Source organism: Lates calcarifer, linkage group LG19 (genome assembly GCF_001640805.2).
Source record: "Lates calcarifer isolate ASB-BC8 linkage group LG19, TLL_Latcal_v3, whole genome shotgun sequence".
Taxonomy (NCBI): Eukaryota; Metazoa; Chordata; class Actinopteri; family Centropomidae; genus Lates; species Lates calcarifer.
The window spans coordinates 21048279-21060118 of record NC_066851.1 but is presented as its reverse complement, the minus strand read 5'-3'; the positions used below and the strand labels follow the sequence as shown (position 1 = coordinate 21060118).

General features: G+C 39.0%; 1 long non-coding RNA gene across 1 annotated transcript; it reads left to right on the top strand.

The window, feature by feature from the left end:
• Positions 1 to 1218: 1218 nt before the first annotated feature.
• LOC108876633 (uncharacterized) lies at positions 1219 to 5006 on the top strand. The gene is made up of 4 exons (XR_001960010.2): positions 1219 to 1367; positions 1463 to 1502; positions 1644 to 1812; positions 1961 to 5006. It is a non-coding gene; the product is annotated as an uncharacterized LOC108876633 (long non-coding RNA).
• The last annotated feature ends 6834 nt before the right edge of the window (positions 5007 to 11840 follow it).

Genomic DNA, 11840 nt, shown 5'->3' with positions numbered 1-11840 from the left:
AATGGAGCATGACACAGCATGTACAGTACAGACACCAGTACTTGGGGTACTTTGTGAAATGCACACTTGCATCCTTTTAGTTTTAGTTCTCACAGTTATTGTACTCACTCAGTACATATTCCTAAATGAAGTCGTGTGTAAAAAATAGTGTGTGAGTACTGTCATGCAGATATTGTTAAAGCATAAAAAGCAGTGCTTGGCCTGCAGGTGTATAATGAAGCTGACATTTGCTCTGTGCACTGGCAGGAACAGGGGTGAGGACTGTCAGAAGAGGCCCAACAGCTAAATCTTTGCCCCAGGGGCCCCTGAGGGACTCTGATCATTGGGATTATATGAAAAAGCTGCAACAGACAGTGGCTGGTAAAACCTGCAAGCATTCCTTAGACATGAGCCTTTTATGCATGAAGGTTGGAAGGATGAGACAAATTTTCACTTTCATTTAAATAATGTGAAGATTGGTTGAATTGCCATTGTTGTGACTGTGAGATTTCCAATTCTTCGACAGAGATAACGGTGCACATTCTCACCATCATTTAGTGAGTGTTCGTGGCGCAGGAGAAAAAAACATGGCCAACATTTTACTGAAGATTTAATACCAGGCTGCAGTACCTCCAGCTCGCTTGTGGGTCCAATTAGAGCTGAAACATCTATTTAAAAATCAATAAAATCTGTTACAAAAACAAAATTTAACAGATTTAACAATTGATTTATTTGATTTATTTTCAGCCCTGGTTCTAGCTTCCCAAATGTGAGGATTTGATTTTCATTCAGTATCTTTGGATTTCAGCCAGCATGTCAGACAGAAAAAGTAATTAAAGATCTTATCTTAGGTTTGGGGGAAGTATAATTTGTTGTTGTTTTTGTTGTTCTTGTTGTTTTTAAAATTTTCTGAAATGTACAAGAAAACAATACTGGATTTTGTATATTTTTTTCCACAATTACATATGAATAAAAGACAATGTTCTACTATTATCTTATGCAAGTGGAACACAAGGTCTGTCTTCACCTGAGTAAACACCCACACACTTTCCCTCTGCACTCTAAACTGCATATATTTCTAATCCTGGGGCCAGGTCAGAAGATTGCAACATCACCATTACAAAGGCCAGGTCAATATGTACTGTATGAAGCTCTTCCCCCCCCCCCCCCTCTCTCTCTCACACACACACACAAACACTTCCTCTATGTGTCTCTGCCTCTCTTGCTCTCAGTCCCTCTCATCATTGCCAGCCTCAGGCGTCCTTCCTTCACTACTCTGCACGGACACCTCAGCAGCCACATGCCATTAGGGAAGAGCCCACAGCAGCAATACTCATAAATATTGACTTCGTTTCAACATATCCCTCAGGAAGTGTTCGAAACAGCAGGTACTGCATTAGCACACCAACAGCAAACACAACCCACGGTCAATACTGACGAGCTGCTGCAGCTAAGCTAATGCTCTCACTATTCGCTCTTGCAGAAAGAACAAGAGGCTCTGCAGCAGGCCTGCGGGATGTAAGGTGTTGTTACGGAAAATATTTAATTAGCAGTTGCATTAAATGTCTCCCCCAGTGAATGATCGCAGTCAACAGTTAAGTATCTTGCAGGGCTCATGGATTTCTTTAGAGGAATAGTGTATTTTTTTTTGTCTTGACACACAGGCAGGAAATGAATTGCTGTGACACCTGGAGAAACTGAGCTCACAGAATCAACCCTGCCTCTGCCGAGCTGCAGTGTAATACTAGCAAATGAAACACTACTGTTCATCACACCAGCACCGCACCTGAACACATCCAATTCAGTGGACTGTATTCCCCTCTCTCCCTATAGGTACGGTTAATTAAAGGACTGTGTTTGCTCATTGAGTGCAAGGAGAGATTATATGTGGCCCTCTTTTAATCTGTCAGGAAAGTCTCTTGGTTTAGGCTTGTTAATCAATCTTATTTGGGTGTTAACTAATTACATTCTCCCATTCCAGGAGATCAGGAACAGTGAATCATTCAAGGCAAAGCTGATTTCCTGGAGGTTGGGAGAGCACTCAGGTGGAAGAATTAAGTCATTTGCTAATGAGAGAAAATGTGATTTGTTACTTCCACCCTGGTTCATCAGCTCCTGCAGAGCTGAGGTGGAAGGTCGACCTCAAAGAGTCGATGCCTGGGGTCCAACATGGGAATCAGGGGTCGTCTTGGTGTGAGTCAGTGGTGCTTTATCAACCAATGATTTTTTGTGTGTGCACATCAAATTGCTATGTGCTAATGACCCATACAAATGTAATCATTAAATTCAGCACAAAGAAAGGATATCTACTTTTACTGCAAATGCAAATACCCAAGGAAGCGCTATGTTCTTGTACCTCTGAGTAGTGTTTCTCTGAGTAGAGTTCAGCCACCAGCCCCCGGACAAACAGATCCCAGCAACGTTTGGCTGTGTAAAGCATCAGACTCGGGTCAGGCTCAGATTGGATTATTTCCAAATGCAGCTGTACAAAGTTTTGTTCTGAATTTGAACTGTTCGGACTCTTAAGTTCAGCTGGGAGAGACATGTAGAGAATACCAGCCACATTCATCTGTCAATTGTGTGTACTGCCACTAAACCTGCAGCTTATCTGCAAGTAGAAGTTAAATATGCTTTGTACCAGAGGGCTGCTGTGCTATTCTTCTGTGTTGGTCTACTGCTGTTGTCAGATTAGTAATATTTCATGTGTGAGACAGTCTCTCCAAAGCAAACATATAACCTTTTTGAAGAGAAAAATCAAAAATATAGCCTCAGGTCAGATTTAGGTCTCAGCACCAATCAGATTCAGTCAGGCTGGGTTTGAAAGGAGCAGCTGCGGACCAGGTTCAGGTCTCAGTTTCAGGCCTGTGCAGACTTTTATCGCTCTAACTCTTGAGTCAACATGTACATACATTACATAAACAGTTAAGGTTAGCGAATCATGGTCATGTTTTTGCTTAAATATTTAAAAAAGTAAATACATCCTATCTTACAATTCAAGACAGCTTTGATTTTTTTTTTATTTAACCAAGACAACTATCGTTTATGCATTCTCATACATTCGCCAGTTGTTCTGAGTGCCAGTTTTAGATTCTTAATAAATTTGGAAAACTTTCTCGAAACATGTTTTCACATCATCATGAATTATTGAGTGGATTGATGATAAATTGAAATACCTTCTGAAGCCACTGTGACATCCGATTTGTTTCCCGTCTAGATAAGAAACTACAAAAACATTTTAAAAACATCACATGTTGACAAGGTACAACTCGACTGAAAAATGGTTTATTACGGTTGGAGGAAACTCAGTCTTTAGACTTAACCAAACTAAATGTTTAATGATGTTTCTGATTGTGTTGTGACATCCTGAATCTACAGTGGCAAACAGGGGCACCACACTGATGTAGGGATGAATTGAAATAACAAGGATCATAATTTATTGATTACTTTATTTTTTATTTCATTTATTATTCAGGAATCATCTAACTTCAGTGTTTTATTGGTCTTGCAACAGCAGGCTTTGTGTATTTTGTGCATTCCCTCATTAATAAGTGATCGAAATAGTAGTTGAGTACTGCCTATTAAACACTTGCCTCCTCGCTGTAGTGATATTCTAAGCACATACCACATGGTGCAGAGAAGAGCTTAGGGCCTTCAAGGATTCCCACTCCCTCAGAAAACAGTGAATAATACATCTTATTGGATTTGAAGGAAGAGCATCACACTTTGCAGAGGAAAATATCATAATTCAAATATATGTGACGCAGGCCATAGCAGGGACACAAAGGGATAAAATAAATGCTAAAAAATGGTATCAGTGGAGCTTCATGTTGTCATTACCAGCAGAGATAACTGTGCTGTCCTCTGAGCCTAATACATAATGTCATTGTTCCTCCTCTTCCTCTCTTGAACAGTTTCAGTTGCTGCATAATTGAATGTGAAAACAGTGTATTATTCTGTCTGCAGGGACAGAATTGAAAAACATCAGAAAGCTGGGAGATGGAATAACATTTTGGACAAGACTGTGTTTTCTCTTTTTTTTTTCTTATTTCTTCCCTTATGTTTTTTTAAGTCTGACCACATCACTGAGCAATTGTAACCCAGAGATCCAGAGGGCTGACTGCTGAAGCATGACGACGTCCTCCGCTGTCTCTCCCATCCCGAGAACTGTCCTGATTTATTGTCATTCGCTTGATACGAGGATTCAAAGACGGGTACACTTTTCACCCTCGGGGTGGGAGGTGAAGGGGGGAGGCGACAGTATTGTTTGTGTCTGTGACTGTTTGGCTCAGAAGTTTTCTCATTATTTGATTGATTTTGTTACTGAGGAGTAGGAAAAGGAGACAGCGAGAGGGAGGACAGGACTGAAGAGACAAGCCCTAAACTCGCTGAACTCTTTTAAGCATTTTCATTGGACAGACTGGTCTAGTTGTCGAGACAGCAGCGGCTCCTGTCATGTCTTTTGATTTAATATCAAAGATAATCCATTAAACTGGGATCCTCTGAACTTCTCATGGTGTGTGAAAGGCCTGCATCAGCATGGTTGTACAGCAAGATGGGAGCTACAAAATTAATTACCTATGTTCTGCAATAGTTTTCAAATGTCACAAACCTCTAGACAGACACGTATTCGACTGCATGCCATCTGAGTATATTTAGTACTGAATAATCAATAGTGAATTGTGCTTAGAATGAGATTAGAAATAACTCTTCTAAATTATTTTCCCAGCAAAACCCTGTAAGACCCCTAAACGGCCATGGACCTTAGTTTGAGAGCTGTAGAAGTCCTCCATTCTGTTCTGATGAAGGTCCCCAACCGCAACGCCAGTGATTAAAAATTTCTGAGCCAGATGGTCATGAATTTTTTACTCTTCTCCTGGCAAAGATTAGTTTTTGACTTGATTTATTAACATGGGAAAACACACATTATGTATTTATGTATAACAGAAAGTAGCCTAAGATTTGGAAAGCAAAAAAACCTAAAACATATCTATTGGATGAGTTTTTACAGTTTAATTTAAATTTGAGATATTGTGTGTGAGGCAGGCTGATACGGCCACAAACCTTGTTGGCTGCAAGCTGAAACTGTAGCTTGCACAAAGGTTAAGCACATTATTGAAGTTAATTAAATCATTTGATGACAATGTTATTTGCTTGGGGAGTCGTTTTGTGTTTGCTGAGTATGAACTTCATTTCTCAAAGCAATATTTTTTTGACTGTAAGAGTATATTTGGTTTACTTGTTAAAGAGAAATCTATGTAATGTGACAGTTGACACAACAAAAACAAGACATTCAGACAGACAAAAACATCCCTCGTCCCTGCTCTTGTCAAAATGTTTGTAGGTTAATGTTAAGGATTTATTTGAGAACTCTGCCGATTTCACTCATCAAAGTCTTCAGGTCTTGGGAGTACAACTGCATGTGTGGAAAAAGTTGTATAAAACCTTTTGTGGCTCCAGAGGGAGCTGTGTGAAGTCTGATAAATGTCCTCAAGTGATGTCTCTTGAGTCAGCATCAGTTGGGAATGAAGTCTAAAAGTCTGAAAATGAAAAAAATCTGGGGGTTTGGAGTTAGAAAGACGAGAGTTTAGCAGATCTCAGCAGAGTACATTAGTTTTATCTAGGCCTGTTGTAAAAGTGTTGCTGATCATAGTTTCACTTGGGTACACGAGTTTTACTGAGGACAGAAACATGGCTGAATTAAATCGCAAACACCAAAGAATGTTTCTGGAAGATTAGCCATCGATTTAGCATGTTAGCAAGTTTGAAATAAACTGGTAGGAAGACATGGAGCACACATAAGCTAATCATAACTATAATTTTCATAGTTTTTAAATGTCTACAGGGTAGCAACCAAGCTTACCTTGACAGTTAGACTAGTTTTAATTTGAAAGGCCAGCTAAGCTAACTAGCTAGCTAGCTAATTAGCTAGTTGACATTAGTAAGACTACATTTTTTACAGGTAAAGAGTGCTTTTGATCACCAGAGCCACATTCATTATTCAGAGCCTGATTTCTGTTTTAAATTAAAACACTTCATATATATATATATATATATATATATATAGTATAATTGAAATATGAAAGTGCTCTAGGAATACATTACTGTAGACTCAGAGGCAGTGGGAGGGAGCTTTGTCTGCTGCACACTCTCCATGCTTCTTTCATCCATTAACACATCCATGACTCATTGATGAGTGCGTGATTTTTTTAATTTTTACAAACAACACTGAAATGGCAGGACTCAAAAAAATCAGCCAGATTTTTTGCTATCATCAGCTTGACCTCAAGCTGCATCAACATATTCAGAGTACCAGTTTTTCTGAGGTACGTCTTTTGTCAAAGCCTGCATGTAAACTCTTTAATACTACTCCATGCTCTCTGTGGGGCAGTTTTTTTTTTGTTTTTATTTAAACAGCCAACCACAGCGCTAACAAGCCTTTAAAAGAACATTATGAATTATAATTTGAGAACATTATGTGCTAATTTCTCCAGGGGTAACTCGACTAGCTGGAATGTGCCGGGCTTTGTGTGAGTCTTTTTTCATTGCTTCCCCTTCCCACACACAAAGTCACAACAGAGTGCAACAATAAAATTTCTCACTGTGCTGCTGCAGCCTATATTTTCACGCTGTGGTGAGTGGGAGCCCAGCTGACCAAGCTTGCAAGTCAGAAACATTCGAGTCATTTTTAGACTTTAGCATTATCCCAACAAGGAAGACTCTTATTACCACAGTCAGGCAGTTTCCACTCAGTCAGGACACATACACCTGCCTGCCCTACAGGACATTATTCCATGAGTGTGGCTTTAAGAATCAGCACACATGAGGTACACATGCATACATGCATATACACCCAAATGCACATAAACACTGACTCAGAGACACACACAAAATGAGCAGCGCTACTGCAAAGCAATCCCCACCACAGCCAGTCTCTCACAGCTCACCACAGGAGGGTGATGTATACATTTACCGCCTTTAGAACAGATCAGTCATGGAGAAAAGCTGCACCAAGCACAGAGGCAGTAAAGCTAAATTACTTCAAACAGTGCTGTTTTCACACTGCTGACCGCTTCCTCAACTGCAGATACTTCCACATTTGCTCAACTCTTTTTTGTGAGCAGATTTACATACTTAAAGCTGTGTGACCCTATTTTTGACAACTAGAGGGCAGAAAAAAAACTCCACATCAACTTTATCATTAATACGTCACTAATTTACATCAAATTATTTTCTTTTAGTTTTTGTTTGTTTGTTTTTTTAGCAGAGTGATTTTTAAAGGGTAAAATTAGTTATGTGTTCTGTTCTTGTGTGTGCACTGCAGGGCTGCAATTTACGCCTAGTTTCATTATTAATTAACCTACAGATTATTTTTCCAATTAAGTGTCAAATGTCCTCAAGTAATGCTGATTAATTTAAGCAAGCATCATGGAAAAGTCTCTTTAGAGCCACAAGAGCAATACTCCTTGTGACGTAAAAGTAAACTGAACTTCATTGAATTGATGTGTCCCCCTTTAAAATGACATAACAGTAATTCAGTGTTAACGTTAATTATACAACAAGTAGTCCCAACCAAGCAATCTGATTGGTCAACAAGACATTTAGAATGTGCTCAAATCAGCATGACAGCATGCCTTACTCATCACTAAAAATATTACTCCGCCATATACATTTTACTTTGTTGGTAATAGTTGTGTGATCGCAAGATTACACTTTAGGGTGTGCTTCAACGTCATTTGAGCATGACAGTGATGCGGTCAGGACTGAGGGGCTTGCGCCGAGGTCCGCAAGCGTCACTGAAGCACATCCTCTCAGTTAATATTGCTTAAATATGCCAGAGCATAGTTCACCACAGTGAGTTTATCTCTGTTTAAGTGCCCTTGAGCGAAACATAGCCTCTTGCCTGGTGCATGTAAAGGTGCTCAGATTCCACTGTATACCTAAGGTTCATTAATATTTTCATTTAGATTTTGCTTTAAGCTTTAATTCAACCAGTTGAATTATTCCTGCTTCCAAGAACCATTTGGATCATGTTTGCCTGCAAGGCTGCTTGAACACACAGTTACAGCACAGAACTGCATAAATACATGCAGAATGGCATCTACTACTCTGTTGTCTGGATGTATTTTGGCTCTGTATGTGAGTTCCTGTTGGAAGTACCAAATAATTCTGTTTCTGTGCAGCATTTCTGATATTTCCTGTACATTTACAGTGATTGGTGAACAGAATGTGATTGTGATTGATAAGCATTGGGTTTAGAAAAATAAAATGACTGGATGGATGGATTATGATTGAGGTGAAAAGGTGTATAAACAGTGTAAACAGCTTTAACACTGAACTGCAGTGAGTTTACTGTTGCACCTTATTCAACAGCAAATAATACACTGAATTAATACAGTACGATTCACACTGTAAACTTGAGCCCATCTTTTCTTAGGTCTATGTTTCAAGGTTAAACAAAAGCCACGTTCGTCATGTTTGGTCCCATGTGTCTTCTGTATAAATAAGATCAAACATGTAGTAGTAGCAAACCGAGGCTCTAGGTGCAGTGAAAAAAGTCCTTCCACCTTTTCTGAAGTTACCATGGCATTTACAAAGAGGTGGCTTTTATTTTAGCTTTGATAACAACTGACCCTAATCACTTGGAACCACACTGAACAGGGCCTTCCAGCAACTTAAATGGCACCAACCTCAGTACAAAGAGCACAGGAATTTGGTACTGTACACTACAAGGTGAAGCATATCAAGTGGGAAAAGATAAAATGCAGCTAAAATGTTCACCTTAAGAACTCTAAATCGCTTTAATTCACTGTGAACATGATGCAATGAGCAAAGTGTTTAGCTACTGTAAAAGTGATTTTTTTTTTTCCTTCCTGCTAAACTACTCTACATATCCCATTTGGTGCAGGTGCTCTTTTATCACAACTGTCCTAACAGTTTTTAGCCTGCAGTGAATCAAGGGCTCATACAGAATCAGTGCAAGTCATTTCCTGGAGAGCATCTTCCTCTAAAACTACAGCTGTTGAAAGTGTAAAGCACAGATAACAGCAGAGGTTTGGTGCAGCTTTCAAGTGTCCTGGTTCTGATGGCAGATTAAGAACTTGCAAGCTTATATTAACAGGTCTCAGTTTTAGGCAGATTGTTTTTTTTTTTGTTGTTGTTGTTTTGTTTTGTTTTGTTTTTATTTTTTCAAACTTCTCTAGCTCTGTTCTTTGACGATGACTCAAGCTCTGTATTGCTCAAAAATATCTGCCAAAAATATAATCCAGTGTCCTGAGGAAAATCAGCCATATACAGTGTAGTCAATTCTATGATACATACTTTATTCTAAACTAACATTCAGAGAAATTAATTTATCACAGTATAGAGTAATAATATATTTGCTTTTGAGACTTAACACTAGGCTTCATGTTGTGTCTCATATAAACTATATTAATAATCTTTCCCTAACCTTCTCCACTAATCAATATTTTGAAAAATGAATCAAACAGCTACATGTGATCTAAGAGAAGTGGCTAGCAGAGAACTATTGCTCATCTTTGCAGCTCTGTAGCTTCTTTTAGCTCCATGTTTTGGCCTTGCATCATATATGCTGTAGAGGTTACTCTCATTAGCCCTGACTGATGCATCAAAACGTGCACTCCCTCTTGACGCCATGACTCTGAACACCCAAGCATGATGCACATATTTACAGATTCACTTTCACACACTTATCATTATTTCATTAATAAATGCCAATGAACCAGAAAAAAAGATTTCCTTATAACTCCAGAACTTGCCTGAGAAAAATCACATTTTAAAAGTTTCTTCAGTATTAAACTAATCCAGTGATAGTTACCTGTGAATCCAAGGGTACACTACAAACAGGAGTTGCTATTAGCTCATTCTGCAGTCTTTTCAAGGTGACCAGTTTGCCAAAATGTAAACAGTGATGATGAGGGGTGTTGACTTGACTTTTTTCTGAAGGGATCAGGAGAGTATCAGACTTTAAAAACCCTGCTGCTAAAGAGGAGCTGACATAAATGGCCATTGCCATGTGATGGACTGGTGTGATTACTGTATGTCTGTGCAACTTTCAAGCCAAAGTTTAGAAAATGTGATTCTAGGAGGGTGGATGTTGCTCTTAAATTCATCAGGTGGACAGAAACCCAGCTGAATGCTGATGTTGTTCAGTGTGAGAAGTGTAAGTAGGCATGTTTTTGCTAAAGAAAACTCTAAAATATAATAATATTTCAAGCGGTTTGTCAGTTAGCTTTTGTTTGTTCTACCTCAAAATGGCTAAAAGACAAAAAAAAAACAGATATTGTAGAAATATTTCAGAGAATTTGTCATTATCAATGTTCTGTTTGTTGAGTGGATTGAAAATATAAAAAGCAGGACTGAAATGCTTTTGACAGAAGTAAACCATATGAAACTTGTGACACAATATCTTTTCAAAAGGACACATCATAGCATTTTCCAAGAATCTGCTCACTGAGTTTCCTTTCTTTAGCTCTTTAAGATAATATTTGTCTATGATAAAAAAAAAATATGTTTGCAATAACAGCTATCTGCTCCAAAGCAAACTTTAATACCCGTCTGCTCCTACTGAGAGCTCTGATTTAAATGTGACTGATCTGGGAATTCAATGCTAGCTGCTGTCTGCAACTTTGGAAGTTTTTTTTGTTTTTTTCCCTCCCTCCAAGAAACAAAGAAACTTTTCCTGTGAACAAGAGAAGCTGCACAGTTTGCAGTGACAGATAATGCAGCCTAATGCACATGGGTTTGGACTGATGATTGCCTGTCTGTCAGTGGGATATCTGATGGACTTTCAAACTGAATCCTATGAGCAGCAGAGAAATATGCCAGTTTTGAAACATATATCCCATGATGTGCTTTATACACTGAGCAATCTTTGGTTCATCTTTATGCTTTTGATATGATGCAGAGCTGATACATCTCCTTTTTTGTCACAGATCACAGTTAATCAAATATATATATATATATATATGTCAATTTTTCTCTGCCTTATTTTTAATCTTTTGCTGCTACAAAAACGCTGTTTTCCCCCCTTTTTGCCTTGTTAAATCACTTCCATATTAAGGCTTTTTTCTTTTTTTTTTACAATGCCCATGGGTTCTATTCAAACAGAGCCACTGAAGTGTGAGTTGAGGATTAGAATATAATCTCCGACTCCTTGCAACTTCTGTGCAGCGCTATCATATCCAACTGCACAGGAGAGGGTTTTTTCTGTTGGTGGTGGGCCAAATCCATTGCGTTTCCATTTTTCAACCTCTCCTGCTGCCCTTATCCAATTCAGGGCTTATGATTGTAATACTAAAACAGAGCGAGTTGTCAAACCAGAAACAGCAATGATGAATGCCCCGTTGCTCTGTGTGCTTGTTTGTTTTGGGGTGGGGGTGGGTGTGGGGGGCAGAATTGAATTTTATGCTTACTTGTTGAGGTGCATTTTCTTGACCGCAGCTGCTCTGCTGTACTCTAGCAGGCAGCATTGATTAAATGGAATAGTTCTGTTATCTGGATAAAAAGAGGAGAAACATGAGGACGATAGTGGGCAAGGGAAAATAATGAGTTCTTTCATCTTGGCAGTGAGGGCGTCTGCGTCTTTCAGACTTCCCAGGGAGATGTACACAGCTTAAGGAAACGTTTAATTAGAAAATGTCAACCTTGTGTCTGCGTGCTATGTGTGCGGAATAATAACATTTTTGATGTGAATATGACAGCGCATTTCCTTTTGGCTGCTTTCAGACCAACTCAAAGACATGCAATCAATTGATTCTGAAGAGGGAGGAAAAATAATTACCCGCCTACGTTCCTGCCACTGCTCTGAAGAAGACAAGGAGCTGTTAATGATTCTATGGCAC